Here is a 25176-nt window from a genome sequence, read left to right on the forward strand (position 1 = left end):
TCGGTTTGTGGAAAATATAAACGGCCATAAACAATATATCTATGTACGTATTTTGTGTGCATTATTTCTATATATATTTTTTTTAATTTTCTGTCGGCTTTATGATAATGTTGCAGCGCGTTGTTAAATCTGTTATCAGTATGGTGGGGGGGAGGGGGGGAGGTACGCGCCACCCCATTTCCTCCTCTGCTTCCTCGCCCTTTCCCCTTTGCCGTATCACTCGAGGTCTGTTTCTCTTATATAATGTCCTTTGTGTTTAGCACTCGATCGTTTGAGACCTCATCCGTTCGATCTCCAAAATCTCGCATCATTTTTTGTAATTATAATATATATTTTTTTCAATTTATTGAAATTACTTCCATAGTTCCGAAGATAAAGCTACATTCTAGTGAATAATCATATGCGCAAGATAAATCCATCTATATTCTTCTCATTTTCATTACAAATTTAACCATAATGTTATATGTCTAAGTTTTTTGGCCAAATCATTGTATTGTATCGGTAGTAGGGCTTCCAAGCCGGCTTAAACCGAAATCGAAAAACCGGCTTTTTGACCATCCTTCAAAAAACCGAAAACCGACTTTTTTTGGCTCGATCAACCGGCTTTTTAAGGTTTCCTTTAATTAATGTTTTTTCCTCAAAACTAACAATTATGAATTTCAAATTTCTATGAAAGAACAAAAAAATGTGTATTAGATTCAAATTTTCTTTGAACAACAAAAAAAAAGGTATGGCACTTAGCGGTGGCTTTAAGATATAGTAATGGACGAAGTCATAAACCTATAAAATATTTTTTTGAAAGTAGTTTCAATAACCTACACAAGGCTTTTCAGAATTTTGGTAAATTGGGTTTTTCCATAATTTGTAGTTTTTGCGCATTATTTTTCTTGATAGTAGCTGATTTAAATCATTCAATTATTTGTGCGTATTCAGGATCTGCCATTTTACAGTTGTGATTTTTGTAATAATGATCTTATGAAAGTTCATAATGTTTTTAACTCAATTTAATTTATAAGCATTTATTTCTTTGTAAAATAAAATATCTATATTTACAATTTTTTTTTCGCTATAAAAATTTAAAACTTCAAATATCAAAATTTTCTGAAACCGGTGAAAACCGGTTAACCGACTCTTTATTTGTAAAAAAAACGAAACCCGGCTTTTTCTTTCGTGCGATTTTTTGGAACCCCTATATCGGTAGTAAAGTAGGGGAAATAAAGAGGCGTATGAAATTAGGATGGAGTGAATGAACCTCGTTTTCAAATCCAAAATGACTCAATGACATAATGAATGAATCAGCGATGACGTATGGATACGAAACTTGGACATTGAACGCCAGAATCCTCTAAAAGGTCCAATGCAGTATGGAACATTGTATATTAATCATTTATTTATTTAATTGTGGATCATTTTGGCATTATTGGAATCCCCAATGCGCCACGATGGTTGAAAATATAACGGAGAAAAATAAATTTATACATAAAAATGACTGCACTAATAATAGTAAAAATATCAAATACATAGTAGGCAGTGGTGTAGTCGGGCCAGGTCACCGCCCTGGTACTTCTTTATGAGCCAGGTCGCCGCTCTGGCCCGTTTTGTTTTTGTTGTTTTTCGAGTACAATTAAATTTGTTTTTCGAGTACAATTAAATTATTTGTTTTTCGAGTACAATTAAAAAATTGTATTTCGAGTACAATTAAAATTTCATATAAATTTGACTAAAATTTCATATAAAATGTATTCCAACTATTTTGAGCAGACTAACACTCGATGACCACAATTGAATAGTAATCTGAGCACATTCAAAACTTAAAAGACGTTTAATGAACTTTATTGGATTTTTTATCTAAAACTACCCAAAACTTGCTTTGAACTATTGACCATACGCACTTGAGGATAGATAAAATGAGGGAACTCAGTTTAAATGAATAGTCGTGTCTAAATTCACATGTTAAAATTTGATAGTTTTTTGACATATCTATGTATGTAGGGGTTTCTGAAAACCCGGGTTTTCAAAACCCGACGGATCCGGGTCCAATATTTTGAAAACCCGACGGGTCCGGATCCGGGTCCGGGTCCAAAATCAAAATCAAAAACTTCCAGATTTCAAATTATTTATTATGTAAAAGGCGATAAAAACATGTAATAAAGAAATACAAATACAATATGGTATACAAACATATAATAAAAAAATATATATTATGTGTATATATATAATTTGGATATATGTATATTATTTGTTTTAAGATGCTTTATTAGTGCTGATGTATTTACTTGAATTTTGAACAGCTATTTCTGATTTACACACTTCGCAGCTTGCTTTATTTCGTGTTTTTGATAGAGATCCCGCTACTGGCAGCAGTGTGAAATAATCCCAAACTTTCGATGTTTTCTTTTGTGACATGCTTCACTAAAAATAGTCAAAAAAATAAAAATAATTTAATCGATCATATTCTAAATATAATAGTAATTCATAGTTTAAAACGAATGAAATTCCCAACTGTTCCAGCAACGACGGGCATGACGTATTACCCCGTATTATTATTACACGCAAAATAGGGAGATATAAGATATAAGAAATGGAATACGTGGGTGAGAGGTTTGTCCAAGGTATTTTGGTATTGTTTAGAAAATGGCAATGAAGAACGGATAAAAGATGGACGAAATGTGTTCGAATGTTTTCCGAGAAAATGCAAGAAAGATGACAAGGGTTTTTCTCCGAATTTTTGATATAGTATAAAATAAAAACATAGAATAATCTTGTAAAATAGAGAAACGTAGATACATGTGGAAGATACTTCGATATGTACATAGATATGTACATATCGAACCTTTTGAAATTTGGGTTTTAGAGACGAAATTTATTTATTTATTTGTCTATGTATAAATTTGAGGATCTATTTGAAATCAAAGCTAACTAATGTTTCACTACTGAAGGAGTTAAAGATCGTCTATTAAAAATATGTTTGCGACGAATTCTTCAGTTTTTTGGACACCAGACTTCCAGTTTGTGAAGAGAGGAAGAGGAAGATCTCTTGTACGGTAGACTGATCAGATCAAGTCAGATCTTGGTTGTTCTGTCGTCGATACACTTCGAAATGCTGTTTCAAGAGAAGATTGGAGAAGAGTTATTAACCACACCCCAGCATATGGAGGTCACAATCCTCAGTATTGAACAACCGACTATGAACAAAAAAAGAAAGAAGATACATACATATATAATCCAACCATCATTGTTTGTTGTGCCTTGAATAAAAAAGTACGAAAATCGCTTTCTTTATATTTATTTATTCTTACATCAATTTATACGTAGCTAAAATAATGAAAGAAGTGCTCGAATGGTAACCGAGAATGCAAAACGGTGCAAGGAAAGCCGCAAGGGCGATTGGTTGATGAAAAAAGTAAAATGCGTGGGATGAGATTGATGCGAGTCGCTGAAAACAGAGGCTTTTATCCATAAGTGGGTGGTGAATGGTTATAGATGATGATGATGATGTAAGTTTAAGTTGAAAGTTTTAAACTAAATATCTATTTGACAGAGAGACGTAAACTACATACACAAGCGTGTTTTATTATTTCTAAATCGTGGGCGTATTTATTTTTTTTAAATATTTGCGCGGCATAACCGATGGCCCCGAGGGGCTTGTGTAAATCTCAAGAACAAATAATATAATTAAAATAATATACATATACATATGTATGTAACAACAATACTGAGTAAAATAAAAATAAAGTGGATGAGCTATGTATTTTGATATGAATTTTGTTTTTGAAAATGTTTATGAAATAGAAATTGCAGCAAACTTTGACAATTTATATAAACAATGAATATGTGTGTTTAAATATAAAAACTTTTTAGGCTTTCTTGTGCGCGTTTTCATTGAACGAAGATTTATATAGTACAGTTTAGATATTGATGAGTTTTGTTGTGCCTAAAAAATCGTTTTGAAATTTTATTTTGATTTGTTATTTCTCGGAATTATTGAGGTCAATGTTTTAAAGAAATAGTTAGTGACCGGTGATGATTATTCAATTAAAATAACTAACCAGTCAAATAAAGTTTCTAATTCGAAATAGATTGATCTTATTACATATAAAAGAACACCTTTTGACTTTATTTTATGCTTTAATTCGCCTAAATACTTGTAGAATTTTATATGTATATATACCTACATGTACATATATATATATATATATATATATATATGTAGGTATATACATATATATACATTAGTGCTTCCAATCCCGGAAGGTTACTTCAGCACCGGGATTGCGGTGCTGGTAATTTCCGATCCCGGGATCCCGGTGCTATCACCGGTATTACAAATGTATAAGAAAAAAAGTTCAATTGCATGTTTTCATATTTCAAAAACGTTCAATTGCATTTTGCAAACTCTCGATGTTTCACGCAATGAATGCTCCTCATATTGGCGTTCTTGTTTTGAGAGTTTGACTACATTCTTTAAATTTTCGGTTCGCATCCATAAATTTTAAGATTAAATAAAACACATCCGAAAATGTAATTAAATAAAGTAAAAAAAAACATCGCTTTGATTCATTGATTTGTTTTTTACAAATAGTTGAAATAATCCACCCAATATAAAAAACTCCAATTACATTTACTTTATGTAAAAAATTCGGATGTGACTAACCTACGACTTTATCTATGTATTTGAGGAATATAAGAAGGATAAAAAACAAAATTCGATAATCGAACGTTTGTATGTACATACACGTTCACACATACCGGCTATGAGCACTTTCAATACAAATTTAGGAAAACTTACACAAGACTAAAGTTCTACTTCCGGCTTACGAATTCCGACCAAAACCTTATCAACTCTATGTTAGTACAAAAAGAATACAAAAATATAAATTTTCAGCTAAATATGTTCAGGGCGTGGAAAGAATCGTTGTCACAACATTTTTGACTTTTCTAAGAGGAAAAAATCCCGCTTCCGGTTTATTATATTTAATGATTTTTTTTTTATTTTCATCACATTGATACAACAATTATACTTTAATTTTTACGTGAAGAGCACACATGTTTAAGGGGTCGAAAAAAATAGTAAAAAATAATAAAAATAGAAGAAAAAATTGAACACGAATACACTGCCACTTCTGGTTAACAATGCTTACCAACTTTTATACATAATTTGGTAAAATTTCAGTTCAATAAATTAAAAAAATTCTAAGAAAAACAAAAAACCTTGATTCTCTAAAATAAAAGTACTACTTTCGGCTTAGGAAAAAATATTGGGGTATATTATTAATAATTTCTATTACAAGTAAGAAATTTCAGTCCGATTTGATGAGTGGTTTGGGAGATAATTTAATTCAAAAACCTAAAAAGAAAGAGGAGATACCATTTCCGGTCAACTTAAAAATTTGAAAAAAAAATTAAGGTTTAACAATAAAAATTTCAGTAACCAATACTAAGTTAAGTTCGACAAACGTTAGTTACGACAAAGTTAAGACAAACAGTGTACAAAAAATCCCCAAAATAAACTGACACACAATAACCATACAGAGACTCACACAGAAACACAGACACACACATTTTTCTAGATCACGAAAACGTGACCAGTAGTCGATTCTGTGTTCGAATCAGTTAAAATATGCTTCAAATATCATTGAGGTTGAGCACAATACAGGCCGTTCATACCATTTCGTGGAAACGGCAAGCCGGCGTCGAAACGGGTGGAAGAAACAGGTGGCAAAAAAATGGACTATGACTGTCATTGCTCATCCCACCATTGTTCATTATATAATGTTGTTTTATGTTTTTTTCCATATTATTTTTAAAGAAATTTCTGCCAGCACCGTAATCCCGGTATTCCGACTAGTTTCAGCACCGGGATTCACGGTACCAGAAAACACCGGGATCCCGGGATTGGAAGCCTTAATATACATATGCATATGTATATTGTTTAAAATTGCAGTACATACATACATACATATATAGTTTAAGTTATAACGCATTATAATCAATGCAGCTGAAATGCTTTAACGGATGGTTTTTCTCGCAACAGGCGGTCGTAGCCGAAATCGCAAAAATGAAACCAGTTGTTGCCAACATTTTTTTATCTCGCAAATGATCACATTTTCGAAATCAACACTACGCTGCGATTCGATTGACCCGTTTTTCATTGACTGCGGTGTGAATTTTAACGACCTCGTCCATTGCAACTATGTATTTACAGTCGTATGACAACGAATTACTAACACCCGCGTATGTACCCTATTTTGTGTACCTGCGCCGTCTTAAGTAACATTTTGGGTTGTTTTTTTTTGTAGACCATTCATTGTATCCTATTCTATGTATTTAGAGAAGGATAGGATGAGTGGTGTTTATACAAATAGTTTAAAAACCGAACAAGTGCAAATACACAGTTTGGCTTTGAAATTCGTTTGGTGTAGACGTGTGCTTTCACTGGGAGAAAAGTTAGTTTTGAAGAGATTTTTGCTTTCCTGTATATTATCGATATCATTGGAGTAAGTTAAAGTGTTTAAATTTTTTAAATGTGACTTAATTATTTGTTTAAATTGCTTGTGAAAAAACCCCCTTTCCTTTTTAGATGGGAAGAAATAAAGATTTATCTATGGAGAAAATCGCCAATATTTCCACATTATTAAATACTGGGAAGTATTCTATACGATATATTGCTAAAGATCAGGGGGTTAGCGTTTTCAGTGTGCATAAAATTAGCACCCAACTAAAAAGAGGTGAAAATCCTACGGTCACCAAGCGTAAGAATTGTTGTGGCACTCGAAAATACGGTCCTCGAGTCGATCGATATATTATAAATACTGTTGAGAAGGATCGGTTTGCCACAAATAAAAAAATCCAGACGAATTTACGGGAGCGGAACCGAAATATCGACTCGGACAATACAACGCCGTGTCGCAGACGCGGAGATGGCAGGCAGGCAGCTAGCTAAAAAAACGCTTTTGACGCCAAAAATGAAGAAAGCCCGGCTCAATTTGGCTAATGAGCATCGCCACTTCACCCTCGACGATTGGAAAGGGGTAATTTAATTGAAATTAAATTATTTGTTTAATATTTTTTGAATGAATCGAATTAATCGATGTTTTTAACATTTTTAAGGTTCACTTCTCTGACGAGTCGTCAATTCAATTGATGACACCGACTCACCAATACGTACGTAGGCGAGTCGGCAAGCGGTATAATGAGTCCTGTGTCATAAAAAATGTGAAACACCCGCTTTCACTCTTGATTTGGGGCTCAATTAGTGCGGAAGGTCGGGGGCCATTGTATTTTGTAGAAGGGATGATGAATGCTTCGCAATATATAACGGTATTGCGATACACCCTATTGCACTCTATACAAAACAAAATTGACAAAAAGGATCGCCTGCACTTAATGCAATATTATTGCACCCTGCCACAAAGTCAAAATTGTGAAAAAAATCATGTCCGACCACAATTTACCGCTCCTTCACTGGCCCGGTAATTCTCCCGATCTAAATCCTATAGAAAATGTCTGGCATACCCTTAAAATGAAATTAAATAAGCTCCAATGTACCAATAAAAATATCCTAAAACAAAACATAATTTCTGTGTGGCAGGGAGATCCTGAGATAAAGTCAACCATTGCGTCTTGTATCGAGAGTATGCCCAAAAGAATAGCATCGTGTCTCCGAAATAAGGGTGGACATACAAAATATTAATAATATTTATATATGTTGTATTAATATTGTAAATAAACTATGTATAATCATTATAAACACATCTTTGTTTTAATTTTACGAACCTACTCTTCAATATATAGCTCTAAACATAGAATTTGCAAAATCCGCATGGTGTTAGTAATTCGCTGTCATGGGACTGTACATACCCTATGCATGTATTATGTTATATGTATGTACGTATGAGCTTATTGGACAAAAGGTTGTCGCTTTAAATAATTGTTTTGAACAGCACTCACATAAATTGGACGCGTCATGAAGATACGTTTATGTAGAATGGTTCCATTGCATACGAAAATTGCACAGTTTACACTCTAATTCGATTTTAAATTGACATAAGGACGAATTTTCAATTTTGAAAATTTATTCCAAGGATTTTTTATATAGTCATATTTATCACTGCTTTGCTATAATATTCATTTGTGAGAAGAAAGAAAACAGCGCTAGCGGGGGGGAGGGGGGAAAATCCGCGATCATCGTCGCGCGAGTTAATCAAATTTTCCGCTTTTCTTATCCGACCGCGACACAATGGCGCTCTCCCGGCTTCCCGCATAATGACCGCAATAATTCCGCGGGAATTTCCCGCCTCGGGATTGCTTTCCCGTTTTTGCGCTCGAATAGTTTCCCCTCCACCCTCGACGATTTTCCGAACGTGTTCGCTTTTTTTTTATTCTTCTTTTTTTACTCACATTTTTTTGTTAGCACCACACACGTTGGTATTCGCAAGCACTCATAAATACACGGCTTACGCTTTAAACATTCGCATTTTTTTATTATTTTATTATATTTTTTTGTACGAGAATAAATTTCGACGTAATCGTGAGAAACGCTAATCTCAATACCGTTGAAATTTCCCCATTCGATTTTTCACATTATGGTAATTTTTTAGAGTGGGTATCAGTTTGAGACGTCGATGGAAACGCTTATTTTGCTTTTTATTTTGCTCTATTATTGATAGACCGTTCGATTGTTACGAGAACTTATTTTGAAAACGTGATCGTTGCTAAGCTATTGCAGTGGTAAAATGTCACGTGGTAAAGCTTTGACACGTGGACGCGTCATAAGCAAACACGTGTTCCATGAATGATTCGTTCGGCTTTGGTTGAATTGCAGAAGTGACGCAATTTTCTGTACGTACATACATATGTATATATGTACATATAATGTTATTTACTCCATAGTGATATTATGTGTAGACTTAATTTTGTATAAAAATGATCAGAAACTACAATTCGTGGACGTTTTGTTATAATATTTTTAAACTTTGTTCTATTTAAATCTTGAAGATGGACCACAATTGTTTTACCCATGTTTTAGTTATGTTGATAATAATAATAGTAGTTTAGTTTTAAGTATTAATATCGTATTCATGCCCAATACTTATTTTATTTTTTAATTTATATTTGCCCTCGAGTGACACCCATGGCATTTAATTTGCGTGTATACATATTTATATTTATTTATTTATTTTAAGTTTAAGTTTAGACCATTGTGGCATTACAGGAGTCCCTAATGCACCACAATGGTCGAAAAAATATAGGAGATGAGACAAATAAAAATAAAGAAAAAAACAAAAAAATACATTTATACATAATCATAAACAAACAATAGCAGATAAAGTAAAATATCAAATAATAAAATTCAAAATAGGGAACGTCTTGCACCTATAGCCAGCATCAATATATAAGAACCAGCCGCAAATGCAAAACGAATGGAAGAGAAAAGATAAAAATTCCACTCATACATCACATTCAATTATGAAAATAAAGATGAGCGCAGGCTACCAAACAAATAGATTAAAATAATCTCGTACGATAACCTACGCTCACTAAGGTGGAAAATATCACATTAAGGCTCAGCAGCAACGATTTCATTGAGAAGTCGGATACCTCTTGGAATGGGAGCCATTCGATAAAGGACTGTGCGAGAAGAAGGTACTACCATCAAATGATGATGTCTACGACGCACATCATTATTAAATAATAATGTATATGTTATAAATTTGACATCATATTCAAATTGTAGCTAGGATGGTTTTTCCAATTTGACGAGGAACTGTTTCGGCAATGAATTCAGATGAATGGGCAAAACTCTGATAGGAAACGATTGACTCGGAATCTCAAATATCCAATTGTGACCAGGAGCACTGTAGAAATATTCCGAATAAATTCTCATCAATCAAGGTCAACCCAGGGCTTGAACCGGGGAACCTCTTGCTGGTTAGCATTAATCTATACTGCTGACTAATTAAATAGGCCACAATTCGCGATATCCAGATTTTAGTTATGTTGATAATTATAATAGTAGTTTCGCTGATGTTTCCTGTCAGATATTAATATCGTCTTTATTGGCAACACTTACTATTTGATAATTCCGTCGATGACTTTAAATTTGGCCTCAATCTTTTGATGTTGGAATGTGCCTAATAATGTGTAGATATTTACATATGTACATACGTTTGTAAGGTAGACAATTTTGAATTTGAACTTCTTTCGTAATACAACACATAAAAATACTTGCGTAGGTCGATCCATCATGAAATTGATTGCTTGTTTGTCTCTGAAAAGATCCTTTTATAAATTGAAGTTTGTTTATTTTTGCATCGCCCTTTTTATTTATTTATATATATATATATATATATATATATATATATATATATATATATATATATATATATATATATATATATATATATATATATCTATATATATATATATATATATATATATATATATATATATATATATATATATATATATATATATCCAAGTTAACTTTTACATTTGTTTTATTTTCTTTTTTGAACTAGGTACACGTGTACATGAATATGTACATATGTAGATATTAACGTATATGTATACAACAGTCTGCCGAAAAATTAATTGCACGTAGAAAATTTGGGAATACATCCAAATACCATGGTATATTATAGATTCCTCAAGCTCGACACGGTGTATGTAGTGTGCATTTTGTGTTAAAACAATATATAAAAGTCGAGTGTATTACCCTTGGGATTTGTACGCTATAAATTTTTGGTGAGTAGTATGAGTGAAACGTAACTGTTTATGCGAATGAGATTTTAACGGAGCGTTTCGGTTAATAAACTCAGTGCAATAACCCGTTACTATATTGTACACACACTTGCCGTAAGAATAACGCATCTTTGACATTAACTTTATAATATAAAGTTTTCTACGAACACGATATGACGACAATATGTGCATACGTTTTGTTTCATTTGGAACTCTGTAAAAGAAGCCGCATTTCGAACGTACACAAATAATAATTTGATGAAAGTTTACGCTATGCGGCATTTCAGTAAATTGGGTGAACCGTTCGTTGCAGAGTTCTCTTCTAATATAACTGCTGCATTTTATTATTACTTTGCCTGTTTTGTGGCTGCACATGCAGTGCTTTTTAATGTACCTACGGTGATTTTTTTCGGTTACTTGCTTGAAAAATATTTATAACCGTAGTTATTTGTAATACATACGATTGCTGGTTGTTATTTATTTGTATTGTTAGTATTGTATCTGTATAATTTCTAATGTTGGTATTTTTTGTTGAAACTTATGTCATCATCTGTCGTCCGTCCTTTATAATGTTTATAAAAAAAGACTGCTAATTTATAATGTTTAAAACATCGATATTGATGTCGAAAGGTTTCTTAGAATTTTTTGGGAAATTTCTCGATGTTTTGATTTTACAAAATAAAATTCCGAGTAGATCGTAGTTTGAAAATATGTATGTATCAGATAAATTCACACGTTGTATGTATGTATATTTTGTAGATGCTTGTGAATCGTGTTCGTTATTTCATCACGAGTTGCCAATTTGCGCAATATCCTCAATATCCTGAAGTACTAATGTTTTGACGACGATTTGGTAGCCCTCGAGGCACTTTTGGGGGTGCTGTGTTGCTGCCATTTGAGAATTGCTTGTAGCTTGTAATGTACGCTTTTGGGGGTAGGGGGGGGGGTAGAGGGTGAACGTTTGTGGTTCTCAAATCAGGGCGTGTGTGGTTGCTGTTTTGCCTCTGGGGATTTTTCACAAATTTATAACACTCGGAAAATTGTTTCAAAATGTCGACTTGAGTACGCGAATAAAATTTATACCGCAGAGTCATATGAAATGTTTTTGACCATATTTTTCCGGTCGTGTAAATAAATGTTAAAGGTTGCGCTGAATGTATATTAGTGTATTTTTAGTGTGTGCCTTAAATGTATAAACTGCATTGAAATAAATTCAAAATCTGATTTTTAAAATCTTCGAGATGAAAAATACGTTTGGTTCATCTGTATATTATATACACACACTGAGTTTTCCTTATCTATGTATGTACATACTATTGAGTAGATAAGCTTTACTGATAGTGACCATTATCGATACTATTTGTACAATAATTTCAAATATGTATTGATTTGTGACGAATTCTTTGTGTTTTACAGTGTAGTTACTGTGCTATTGTTTAGTAAAAATGTTTGTGAGAATGAATTTTTTGTGTTAGCAAAATTATTTTTGCTTATATGTTGAAATATGAAACATTTTGAGTTCTGTGTGTATTCTATTTGCCAGTCTATATGTGTATATATTTTTTTCTCACATTCTATGCGTGCGAATGTTTTCTTCGAAATAAATCCGTATTGAAATCTCATCATATTGCGAACAAAAAAAAAACTATTTTTTTACAAGATTTATTTTAGGCTTTTAAATACTTTGTTTCGTAGCATCCCGCGTGATCAATAAGTTTTATTAATAATTTTGAACGCAATAAATGCACGACTGCAGTTCGTTGGTTAAATGGTAAAATTCGCAACGAGGAAATACCACTGCTTTTTTTTTGTTATTAAATGGAATAAATTTTTATATGTACCCCTTTGTAAATGTACATACCTACATATATGTATTTGTATCTTGCACAATACTATTTCCGGAAGCAATGGTTTTCGATGCTTCTTAAAATTATTTTATTGTGTTTTCATCAAATTATTAATTATATTTTTACATGAAACCCAACATGTATGGTCAGTGGTGTCACCCCAATTTTGGAATAACGGATTTCCAATTTTTTTTTCAGTAAAATTATTTTGAACATATACATACATACATATGTATGTATATGTACATACATTTAGATTTTTTTTTCGTCCAAGGTACATGAGAGTTCATTCAATTTTCAAGATTTGTATAATTTTTGACAAGAATTATATGAATTTTTGGATTAAATAACGGGTTTCCGGAAATTTTTGATTTTTAACAACGGGTTTTCGGAAACCCATGGAAACCACTAGGGTAACACCACTGTGTATGGTTACACATTGTAAAGAAGTATTTTAAGTATTATACAAACAACGATTAACATCCACAGAGACATGTATGGAGAAATTAGCAGCATTTATACAAATCAGCCAAAAACGAGATGCTGAATAACTCGAATTTTTGCCAAAGAGATAGGATATTGGATATCAAATTGGAGACATGACCAAATTGTTGGAACTGTTACAATAAAATCAAATAATTGTCAAACTCTGATAAGAAACGATCGATCTTGGAATCACATATTGGATATGTGATTCCAAGATCGATCGTCTAGCCAGCAACTCATACCAGGGATAGAACCCGTGACCAAACAATTGAAAGCATTACATGCTAACAATTGGTCTATTTATTGATCTAATAATTATTTATTTACTACAGTTAAGTAAGTCATAGGGATACAAAGAGAACTGAGTGTACATGTTTACATACATAGACGCAGAGCTTTATTCGTTCAAATACATCTGTGTAAAATTTGTCATTTGTGATTTTTAAGCAGTGATTTTAACTGTTTGTTTGAATCATCAATAGAAGGTTTAAGTATTGGTTAGTTAGATTAGTTTGACTGACCCCAAATCAAACTTCAAAAGACTTACTAGACTATTGGACGTTTGAAATTGGAAGAGCATACAACAGTAAACTATAGCTGTCAATTATAGTCATCGTGTGCGAAAACAAACATTAGATATGACGTCGAAGTCGATATCATCCGCGCGAGTGTTAAACTACCATTAAATCGACGATATCCGATCCGTGAAAATACGTTTCAGTGCCGTTGAAGAATTCAATTAATCTCCTGCTTAGTCAAGCTTGACGATCTCGCTTGATTTCATCCTCATCCTCCCACCCCCGTCTTTCTCCGCGCTTTCGAGGAAGAGAATTCTAGAGCCTGCTTTCAATCAAACGAACATTTATAGTTAATCTAATTTCTCGAATTTGTCGTTTGATTCTAACACACGAAACTTGAAAGGTCCATTTATACACGTCGCGGTAATTGAGATCAATGTGTGACGCAATTAAAATCGGTCGTTTTCCGGCAGCCCGACATCCTCAATACAATTCGATTTTGAATTTGAACACACAGCTGTCGCGATCCTATCTATCAATTGACACAAAACGCCCAGTTTATTGCTGTTGGTTCAACATAGCCGTGTTTGTGTACGCAATAAGTGAATTTCCAATATTTGTAAACATGTTTAGCGTGAAAGCCATTTAGTGGAATATCCCTCGGATTATGATCGATATAAGGGTGGTAATATGTGGGGCGTACGACCGTTGCCGCTGTTATCTGATCGAGAGCAAACACACACGGCTCGTTATGGGTATGTACATATATGGCTGTGGCCATGGTACGTCACGGGGTTATAAACAAGCCAGTGCCCATGGCAGGTTGATAATTAATCTATTAAGTGGAGATATGAGCCAAGGCGGTCCAAGCCGCGTCAATTAACCTGGCCAATAGAATGTACTATCATCACTATATGGCTTAATTACGAAAAATGGTTGAGAGACGAGATATGACTTTTCTTATAGATCTCTGCCCATTAAACACAAATCTGGTAATAAAAAATGTTGATTATGTGTTTTTTAAATCGCGCGATTTTTCTATATCTTGGTGTTGTTCGGTCGATGTCTCAAAATCTGTCAATATCCCGTTCAAAATGAATTTTCGAATCTATAGTCGGGTATTTTATCTTTCTTTTGTAGTACTTTTCAGCTTTCAAATCTCTCTAAGTAGTCGTCCAGTTCAAATCAAAGTTAAAATTACGTATTTTCACTTGGAATTTTTTCCCACTGTTAATACTATATTATATTGAGTATTTTTTATTGAAACATGTTTATTAGAATAGTGTTCTGTCCACACTATTTTTTGATTTCGTTTAAAAGGGTTAATTGGATGTGTGGTGAACTTTAAATTGGTAAAATTTCGAACAAAGAGCTCTTACTAGTGTTTACTCGTATTTACACGAATCCGAATTGAATTAATAGGGATAATATATTAAATTGTCTTTATATGAGAATTAAATAAAATTCCACTTAGAAAAATCATATTTCGACTATTCTTGTGGATTAATAACAAAAATTCTATTGATAATTGGCTTACCTCGATAAAATAAACGAATTTTTGTTATAAATATACTCTAAAATACAATACTGTTAAATAAGTACATACAATACTCTTTTCAATAACATTATTATTTATGTCAATACTGGTTGCCCTTGAGCAACATCTATGGTATTAAATTTGTACATATATAAATTTATAGATTATAATTTTTAAATTTATATATGTATATAAGTAACGTAGTGGGTAGGATGGTTTTTACCAATTTTGATGAGGAACCGTTTCAATAATGAAATCAGATAAATTGGCAAACTCTTATAGGAAACAATCGACTTAGAGTCACAAATATCGAAGTCTAATCGGAAATACTTCCTTATAAATTCTTTTCACTCAAGGTCAACCAAGGGCTTGAATCCGGAAACCTCTCGGTGGTTAGGATTAACGCAACCAAGAAACTATGTATACTGTTATATGTATTGTATTTTTACTGTGAAAACACCACGCTCCATAGCAATGTTTTAGTATAAATCTAAAGGTTTCATATACAATAACTTTCGATAAATTGCAGTTATAGCTATACAAATTTCAGGGATATTATCAGATAAGTACGTAGTTTTCTACGTTGTGTGTGATGAGTACAATGAACCTGTTACTAATTGACCAAATATTAAGATTCAGATAATGAAAAATAATTACGTGGCATCGACCCGAAGAATTAGTCACTCGCATTTTTCAAAACGATATTGGTTCGCTTCGGTTCATGGATATCCCGAAAATATTAATATGAATTTTTTCCCTAAGAAAACTGGGTATTTTTTTTTGTTAGTAATATTTTAGCATTTCAGAATCATGACCCTCGCCCGAATTTGTTGTCTGATTCAATTATATCTGAATGTGACACTGATTCTTTTTATTTTATATAAGCAAACTACGGAGCATTTTTTCCATGTGTACAAATTTTTGGCCACTAATATAATATGCAATAAAAAAATTTGAAATGTTTAAAAAAGTAGTAGGATGTTTGCGCAGGCGTAGACATTACCGTTTTCAACGTGACGTGTGACCCGTTTTGAAGCGTATCTACATATCATACATCGTATTGTCTACATATGTCATAATAATCGAGTTTGCGATAAAACTAGACAAATTTGATCACCGTAGGTCTGGTACATCGTAGGTTTGGAGCTTTTACTCGCATCTTGTTTGCCTTGCAGAATCCAAGCTCTATAATATGCGAATATTTGGTAAACGTTTCAATGCCCCCATTGTTGACTCGCTCGTCAACAAGTATAGCAATAGCATCTTAGATGCAATTTTGCCCCGTGGCTGTTTGTTTTATTCGACATTAGTGTGTAATTATCGATGTATTTCCGTTGGTTAACATTGCTATTGCATATATGTATGTATTTATAGTATCGTGGTGCGAAATTCCAGATTAGTCGTGCAGAGCAAACCGACGTGACGGGAAGCGACTAATTTTCATCGAATTTGTGTCGGTGGTATGCGATATGAGGAATATCGATACTACTTGAATTCAATTATCGCGCCGCCACAGTGTGGCCGTTTGCAGATCTGCCTAGACCAGTGATTGCCAAAGCGGTTCCTACGGACTCCTAGGGGTTTTTGTGACCACTGAGGCGGTCTTTGGCGAATTAAAAATAATTTGGGGGGGGGGGGGGGAGGGCGTTGGGGCGTCTACGAAAATGAATGTAAAAAAACATATTTGTGACACATTTTAATTATTCACCATCATCATCATCTACAGCCAAGGTTTTCTGGCATAATTAATTTGGGTATTCCTCAGTAATACATTAATGTATTAGATTATTATAATATACATGTATTTATCTGACGCAGCAGAAAAAAATAATTTAACGAAGAACCGGTAAACGATAAATGATTTTTCGTACTACCGGTATACCGGTATTTACCGATAAATAAAAAAACGTGGATTGCATAACTGTATATGGTTTCTTTTCCTAAAAACGTTAACTTGGATTGAATCGTAAATAATGAAAAATTAATCTCGGGTGAATAACGTCATATAAATACATTGAAGTTAATTCGAAATAATAAATAAATTTTATTATTTTATTTTAAATATAAAGATTCATTATCATATCTATTTATTTAGAGATTTGGACCCATAGATATAGAATAAAATAGATAGGGCCTGACGCTCTAAGCTTGTCACACTGTTAAGTGATGCACACTCTTAGTAGCTAGCTGGCTTCTAAGCAAGAAGGTTGATTGACATTTTCAAAAATGCCAACGTGTTCAGTGAAATTGTGTTACAATTACTCAAGAAAACATAAAAAGGAGGATGGCATCACATATCATAAGTAAGAATAAATATAATTCCATCAATTATAATAGTATTTTAACATTATTGAGATATCAGCGCGATGAATGTACGGATTTTACAACAGTGGTCGGCAACCTGTACCACTATATGCACGCGGAATGTCTCGTTGGCACTGGAAAGGGAATTCGGAAATCAACATTAAGTTTAAAACATTTGTATGTAGTTTAATATAGTGTGTATAGCCAAATATTTTTTCTTAATTTGGCTTTATTAATTTGATTTAGTGGTCGCAGAGTGTCCTATAAAATAAAGTTATGTAGAACTTCGTTGTGTACTTATGAGTGGCCGATCAATGCCGAAACTGAGCGTTTTTTGCGTTCCTTCCTTTTTTTTAATCACTTCCCCGCTTAGTTAAACCCCCCCACGCCCCTCCGTTAGTGACGACACTTTCTCCAAGCAAATTTGTATGTAATGCCTCATCTATGTTATTATATATCTATGATTAGACCTTTTTGAAAGTTCTGATCATAAAATCGCATTAATTCCGGTTTGGTTGATCTGTGTTGCCAATTAATTTACTAATTCAAAATTTCCACATTTCATACTGAAAATAAACAAATTCCAGACAACCTAATCCACAATACGCAATTTGCATCGATTTTTTATTTAATTTAATTTTATTTTATTTACATGAAATTTTAGATTTAAAAATACTTAAATAAAGAAAAGATAAATAAGTAAACATGACATAAAAAAAAATTCATAACTAAACAAACTAACTCGACCTTTCTAAATGGTCGCCACTTCCGTAACTTAGGAAGTGGTGCAGAGAATGAAGAGAGATGTGACAAATGTCAATGGCACCATCCAGTGAATTTAAGAAACGGAGGACACGAGGAATGGGAGAATAACTAAAAGTCACAGTTCTAGCCAGAGGAGTGTGAAAAAGGGGACGATGGCGGGTCCATATCACACTCTCCGGAGCATGAAGGCCCAGCTCAGCCAGGATAGACGGACAGGAGATATAGCCTCTAAATATGGAAAACAAGAACTTGATGAGGACAACACTCCTCGTGTGTTCAAGAGAAGTGTAACCGACCATACCCATGACGAATTGTGAAGGTCACTCTGAAATGCAACCCCAAGATCAACAGTAGAATCGATCCAGTTCAATAAAGAGTTACCAGCAAGATATGGAAAGGTACGATCGGGGATAGATCTAGATCTGTAGTAACACATAACCTTGCACTTGGAGACATTAAGAGGCAAACAGTTGGTTAACGACCAATCATGAAGAGCATTAAGATCATCTTGTAAAAGCTCACAAGAGCGTTCAGAATCGAGACTCAAATAGAGCTTTAGATCATCAGCTATAGATCATAATGTAATATTATGCAATAATATGCCTGTCTGTGTACTTAATTCGCAATATAATAGTTTCCGGTAGATTTTAGAATTTACTTGTATTTACTGATGGAGAATTTTGTATTTTGCTAATTTACCTGTAAACCGGTGTATCGGTATTCTAATATTGCAATCCTAGTACTGTGTATCTACTATCTATACATGCTAATAACTCGAATTTGCGAGAAACAAATAATTGGACCCGTCACAACAATTAAGCTAGAAAAATTGGAAAATTCTAACAGAAGATGGTCGATCTGTGTTTTTAATAACCACAAGATCTCGGCGGCGTATTTAGCCGGGACTTGAACCCACGACCTCTCTAATGGTATGCCAACTTTTATGACCTTTACCAACTACTTTTTTACAAAGCAGAATTTTTATCATTATTTGCAATCAATTAACATCGACTTTTGAAAATTAACTCTAATGAATATCTTCCCGAGAACAGACCAAAATTTCATTCGGAGTTTTATTGGACTGAAAAGTGCTACGTATTATTTTCTCACCTACACATTCCCCGTCCTACCCTTGCTTTCCAACTACGACGTTCAATTTCAAAAAAGAAAGGTTGTCAACTGCTGCCGCGATGACCAAACGAACCGTAAAAATCGCAGTTAACCGTTACAGTAACCCGGGGTTATTGCGTCACGCTTTTCTACAGTTAAGTGAAATATGGACGACTCTTCCAGCCCCCTCCTTTTCTCCCACTTCCTCCCACCTCGCCTCCCTCTCATTTGAACAGATTTATTCGCTCTTTTGGGTCGTATTTCATCGGAAATTAACAAGAATGACGGATGTGCTACAGTTTTTTCGTACCCATACAGATGAATGTTTGCATTTCTCTATTAGCTCGTTCACTCGTTTACTCCTTTTTACTGTTCGCATAATGCAATGATGTATATTTATGAGCTATACACATGTATTCTGTCTCTATTTTATTTTTTTCGTTTCCGGAATCTTACAATAATTGTTATCATGCCATCTAGGGTGATAAGCTTGCGGGCTTTTAGCTATTTTTCCCCGTTTGGGGGGTAGTTTTTATCATAAACTAACTGCTACGCATGTAATGGTACAAAAGTGCATCGTCATCACACGTATAATTGCCTCTCACGCGAAGTTTCCATTTGTGAAATTGGCTCGCTATACAAAAAAAAAACGATCACCCTACACATTATTATTGCATTTTATTACCGTAGATCAATGTATTGTGGTTAAGAATGAATTCACTTGTTTTCTCAAAATTTTTCCTCGAAATATTTTCTCAACATTTCAGTGGATTCATAAAAATTTACTGCCAAATATAATATTAACTTATTACTACTTTTTAGTATTATGCGCTCTTCAATTTCATGTTGGTTAGAATTTGCTGATTTAAGTCATAAATTTGGATTAATGGTCTGAATATTTTCATCAAATAAATACATACTTGTATACTTTTCTATACAAAATTACCATCACGTAGTATTTATCCACCTAATTTCACTCTCCTTTCTCCACTTTTACTTTGTTACAAATACGTAGCAGTAATTTTTTTCCAGGGCTGTGGAGTCGCGGAGTCATAGCAATTCAAGCCGAGTCGAAGTCGTAAATAAAAAAAAATCAACCGACTCCGACTCCTTTTTTTTTTATTATTTTTTATTTTCTTTAATTAACGTATTACAGTATGTGTCAACTTGAGTCTACAATTTTATTGAATCCACTAATAAATTCTTTATAAAAATCATGAATTTTAATTACACTATAAATAAAATCGTTGAATTACACGTATTTTGATGTGTTGTGGCCAAACGCGATTGTTTCCTCCGTCCCGTACTTTTTTAATTCTCATTTTCACTCATTTTTATTTTATCAAATTAATTTGTTTGTGTATGAAATTCAATAAATTGGGTTACATGTAATTTTTATAATTCCTTTAATGAATTTATAAAATTTTGAAAATCGCTATTATTTTTATTACTAACAATTTTATACGTTGCCAAGAAAAAAAATCATACTAAAAGTTAGAATTGGAGTCGGAGTCGAATTATAAGGTGAAGTCGGACTCTGAGTCGGTAAATATTAAAACGACTCCACAGCCCTGCTTTTTTCATGTAATTGCAAAAATTCTCTACTTACATATGTATGTATGTATATATTTTGCCTACTCTATTCGCTTCATAGTTTTGAAATGCGTACCATTACAATTAAAAAAATATACATATTATATTTAAAAAAAAGTAATAAAAGAATATTGTTTAAAAGTTAAAAGGACTAGTTAATTATATTAGTTGGATTGCTTGGAGGATTTTAACACACTGGTCCTATTGCTCTAATCTTCTTCCACCCAAAGTTTACCTTGTATTGTTAGCTTAATAGTCTAGTGTTGGATAGTAAAACTTTTATAACGTAATCAAATATCGACTTTATTTATTATTATGTGAAGTGTTAATATTTAATGTCTTCCTCTGAATAAATAAATCAGGTCGAATTTGCTCAGACCAGACAAATTGTTTATTAAGATGGCGTCAGATGTCTCTGTGGAAATTCATAATGTTCTGCGGCATAAATCTTTTCGCGGTCAAGCCGACCCGTTTTTCCACCCCCCACACCCACTATAGCTTAGTCGACCTTTCCCATTCCGTCCCATCTCATCCTTTTCCTGTTTCCTTTCCACGCTTCTTTTACACTGGCTCATATTTATTGAGATCAAATATACTTTGCTCTTCGCGCCCTGCGGCTTCGCACCGAAGATTTCCAAATGTTTACCCACTCGTATTAGTGAATTGAAATTTATCGCCACTATTAACAGCAAAAGTATTATGTTTGTATAACATAATAAATACGTATGTGCAATTTTTTCCCACATCTAATACTTTTGGAAAGGAATCTAAGCAGTTTGAGTCCAATAAAGAAGTTGAAAGTTTTATCATCTGTCTGTCTTTGTATGTTCCTGAAACTTCTAAAGTTAATATGAGATGCTTCGAATTATGTCGTTCTGTATATACGGCAATGATTACTATGCGGTTCTTTATATACACGTAGTTCGAATTTTTCATATGAAAATTAGCTTGCATTCTTTTGTTTATTTTATCGAACTTTTTATTTAAAGCTTTGAATAGTATTCATTTATTTTCTCGTGGTTATATTATTATATTACGAAAATGCTAGTATTTTTTAGAGAGCTTTCGCACATCTCTCGCAGAAGCTGTTGTCGAAGTACATATTATATAGTATGTACCATGTAAGTACTTTTAAGATTTTCCTCACACATGGCTGTCTGCATCCAGACTTGCAGTTTTTCCTCGCAAAGTTTGGGAATGTTCGGTCCATGTTGTTTCAGTAAAATCGGCCGTCTGATAACTGGCGACAGATTTATAGTCAGCGATAAGATATATCGTTCTTTCCTATTGGCCAAGCCACACTTTTCATCCGCAAGATTTTGTTTGATGTGATCCGCACCGTGATTACCATTCATTTCGATGACACATATGTAGGTAAATACGAGTACATGCCGTGCGGTCATATTCGATCCGCATTTTGACGTAAACGCGTCCAGGAATAACGAACTTATCGAACGTCACACAAATTGGATGCTCAAATGCCGTTACGTTGTTCGGTTGGCAGGATAATTGTATTTTAGGTGTGGTGGTTGAAATTGAATCAAAATCTCTCAGGTGGGACTTAGATGGATTACACTGACAAATGTGTCGTGTTTAATTATGTCAGACAACGGCGGCCATCTCATGTTTGCTCGGAAAATTCGAGAAATTGACTTGGATTATCATTATTAAGTGGCTTTTGTCACATCGTCTATTTAAGAGGAGTCTTCTCCGATTTTGCCACATCCGTACAGTAGTGGTTTAAAAAAATGTGGGAAAGGTAAAATTTCCGTCTTTATATGAGCGAAGTATGCTCATATGTACATATAAATTATGTAAGCTCAGCAATTAGAACATTGTTTCAAACCGAAATTGTGGTGATGAAAATAAAAAAGAATCACTAAATTTTATCAACCGGAAGTGGGATTTTATCCTCTTAGAAAGGTCAAAAATGTTGTAGCCACGATTCTGTCCACACCCCTGAACGTATAAAGCTGAAAAAATATATTTGTATTTCTTTTATGTATTATATATTTTATATATTTTTTGCATATAATTTTATGTGATTTCAATATATTCTCTGATATTTAATTAAAGGCGGTGTTGCGTATGAGGGTGTTGCGGTAGAGGGTGATTGGTGGTTTGAATTCCACTGTCATCTCCTGTGCATGGTTTTAGATTTTGTATCACCATTATAGGTTTGCTTTAGTTATATTATTCTAGAATATATTAAAGATAAGTATTAATAATCACAATATTTTTTCGAATCGATCTCGATATACATACATGTGTACATGCGTATCTATAATACATAGTTATTGATAGTATAATTATCGCTAGTTTATGTTTACATACTTTTTTTCATTCTTACATAGTTAACAATTCTGCAGTTCTTCAATTTCAAATTCAATAGCTCTTACTCGGCACGGGGTTGATTTTTTATTTTTATTTTTTTTCTTTTGTCATGTGTAACGCATGGGACGGATGCGAGCAGCAGCTGCTACCTTTGGGGCCATCTGTCCCGCGACCAAATAACTACATCCCCTTTTGACCGAATAATGGGGAACAATCGAAGTGCCCAAAATGGAGACTTCGCGAAGACGCAGCGGCCAACTTGCACCCCCGCAACACCTATGTTTTTGTATTTTTATAACCGTCTTTGTCTACTATCAGTATACGGACATGTTTGGTGTATTTAAAGTTTGCCTCATTTGTATGTATGCTACTTCGTTATGGTATTTTGGAATACGCGATTCACTAATGATGATTGTGGTTCTTATTGAAGGAACATAAAGCAAAGTTAGACGACAAACATATCTAAAGAATTAAAGAGATTAATTTAAATATGGTGGTTTTATGACGCAAAGTAGATTAAACTGCGGGGAAATTTTCAATAGGTGGTGATTGTAACTTAATCTTCCTAGGTTGCTGCATAAATTGAATACTTTGCATTATCATCAATCGCTTCCTGTATATATAGTCTGCCTTTAAAAGATAAGCTTTGACGATAAATAACGTAAAAATGTGTCGAAAAATATGCGCTAGTTTCGCCGCCTTGTAATTTCATAGTTCATTTGTCGTGGATTTATCGCGAATGTTTTGACGTTTTCGATTCGTACCGCATATTTTTACAACGTATGCATGTATGTATTTATGTATACCTGTAGATACCCCTTCGCAAGGATATCCCTCAACGTGGCCTTTCAGTTTCTGAAGTACAAAAGAAGATCGTTGGGCTCCTTACACAGGGATTTCTTTTATTAAAAATATGATGAAGAGAAGAAGCGCTAGTAGCAAAAAAAGTGCACATTTATTTTGTCGAGTTTTATTATCATCGCACGTAACTGCTCGTAAGCTTTATTCGCTACCGCCTGCTCGTAAAATCTCTTTGACTTTTTCTCAAATTAAGTTTTTTTTTTTTCATTTTTGACAATCTGAATTTCAAGCGTAAAAAAAGGAATCTCGAATCTATATAGGTCATTCATTCATTGGTCAGTTACTTTGTTCGACTTTTTAACATCTAAGATTTTGGCGTTACAGGAATGTGATGAATCGGAAAATTAATTGTTCGCGATATAAAAAATACTTATGATTATTTACGAAATATTTATGAAATAAAGAGACGAATGAAATTCGGATGTAGTGCATTTGAGTGAATGAATCCCGTTTCGGAATATAAAATGCCAATGTACATATTTGAAGAAAAAGATCTTCGTGGGTGTTTCTTGCCAGTGATGATTGAACGACTAAATTCTGCATAAGATCCAGTGCACTCAAAGAAGTGTGGAACGCTGTATGCTTGGCATAATGAGGAGATATAGAAAACTGAATATGTGGGTTAGAAGGATGACAAAGGTGGTTGATGTAATAATGAGGGTCAAGAGATTGAATTGGCAATGGGCGGGTCACGTAGTTAGAAGAACGGATGATGGATGGACGGAAGAAGTGGTCGAATGGTACCCAAGAAAATGTAAAAGGGTGCAAGGAAGGGTGCAGGAGAGATGGGTGGATCAAATCAGAAAAATGTGTGGGATGAGATGGATGAGAGTCGTTCAAAACAGAGAGGAATGAAAAGGTATCGGAGAGCCCTCCATCCCGCAGTGGATGGTGAATGGGTGTGAATGATAATGATGATGATGATATTATATGTATATGTAAATCTAATCGACCATAGTAAAAGGGTCGGATCTTTTGAATTTTTTTCTACGCCTCAGAATTGATATACACTAAGTCCTTTTACGAACACTCTGTTGTCCATTTACTTTTTATAAACGGTATTCAATCCGAACTCATC

The 25176-nt window shown here is 33.6% G+C and overlaps 1 protein-coding gene across 1 annotated transcript in view; it reads left to right on the top strand.

Moving 5' to 3' along the window:
- Positions 1-25176, top strand: part of Hers (Histone gene-specific Epigenetic Repressor in late S phase) — a 224163-nt gene that overhangs the window by 516 nt on the left and 198471 nt on the right. The window lies entirely within an intron of this gene.

This window comes from Arctopsyche grandis, chromosome 1 (genome assembly GCF_051622035.1).
Source record: "Arctopsyche grandis isolate Sample6627 chromosome 1, ASM5162203v2, whole genome shotgun sequence".
In the NCBI taxonomy this organism is placed as follows: domain Eukaryota; kingdom Metazoa; phylum Arthropoda; class Insecta; order Trichoptera; family Hydropsychidae; genus Arctopsyche; species Arctopsyche grandis.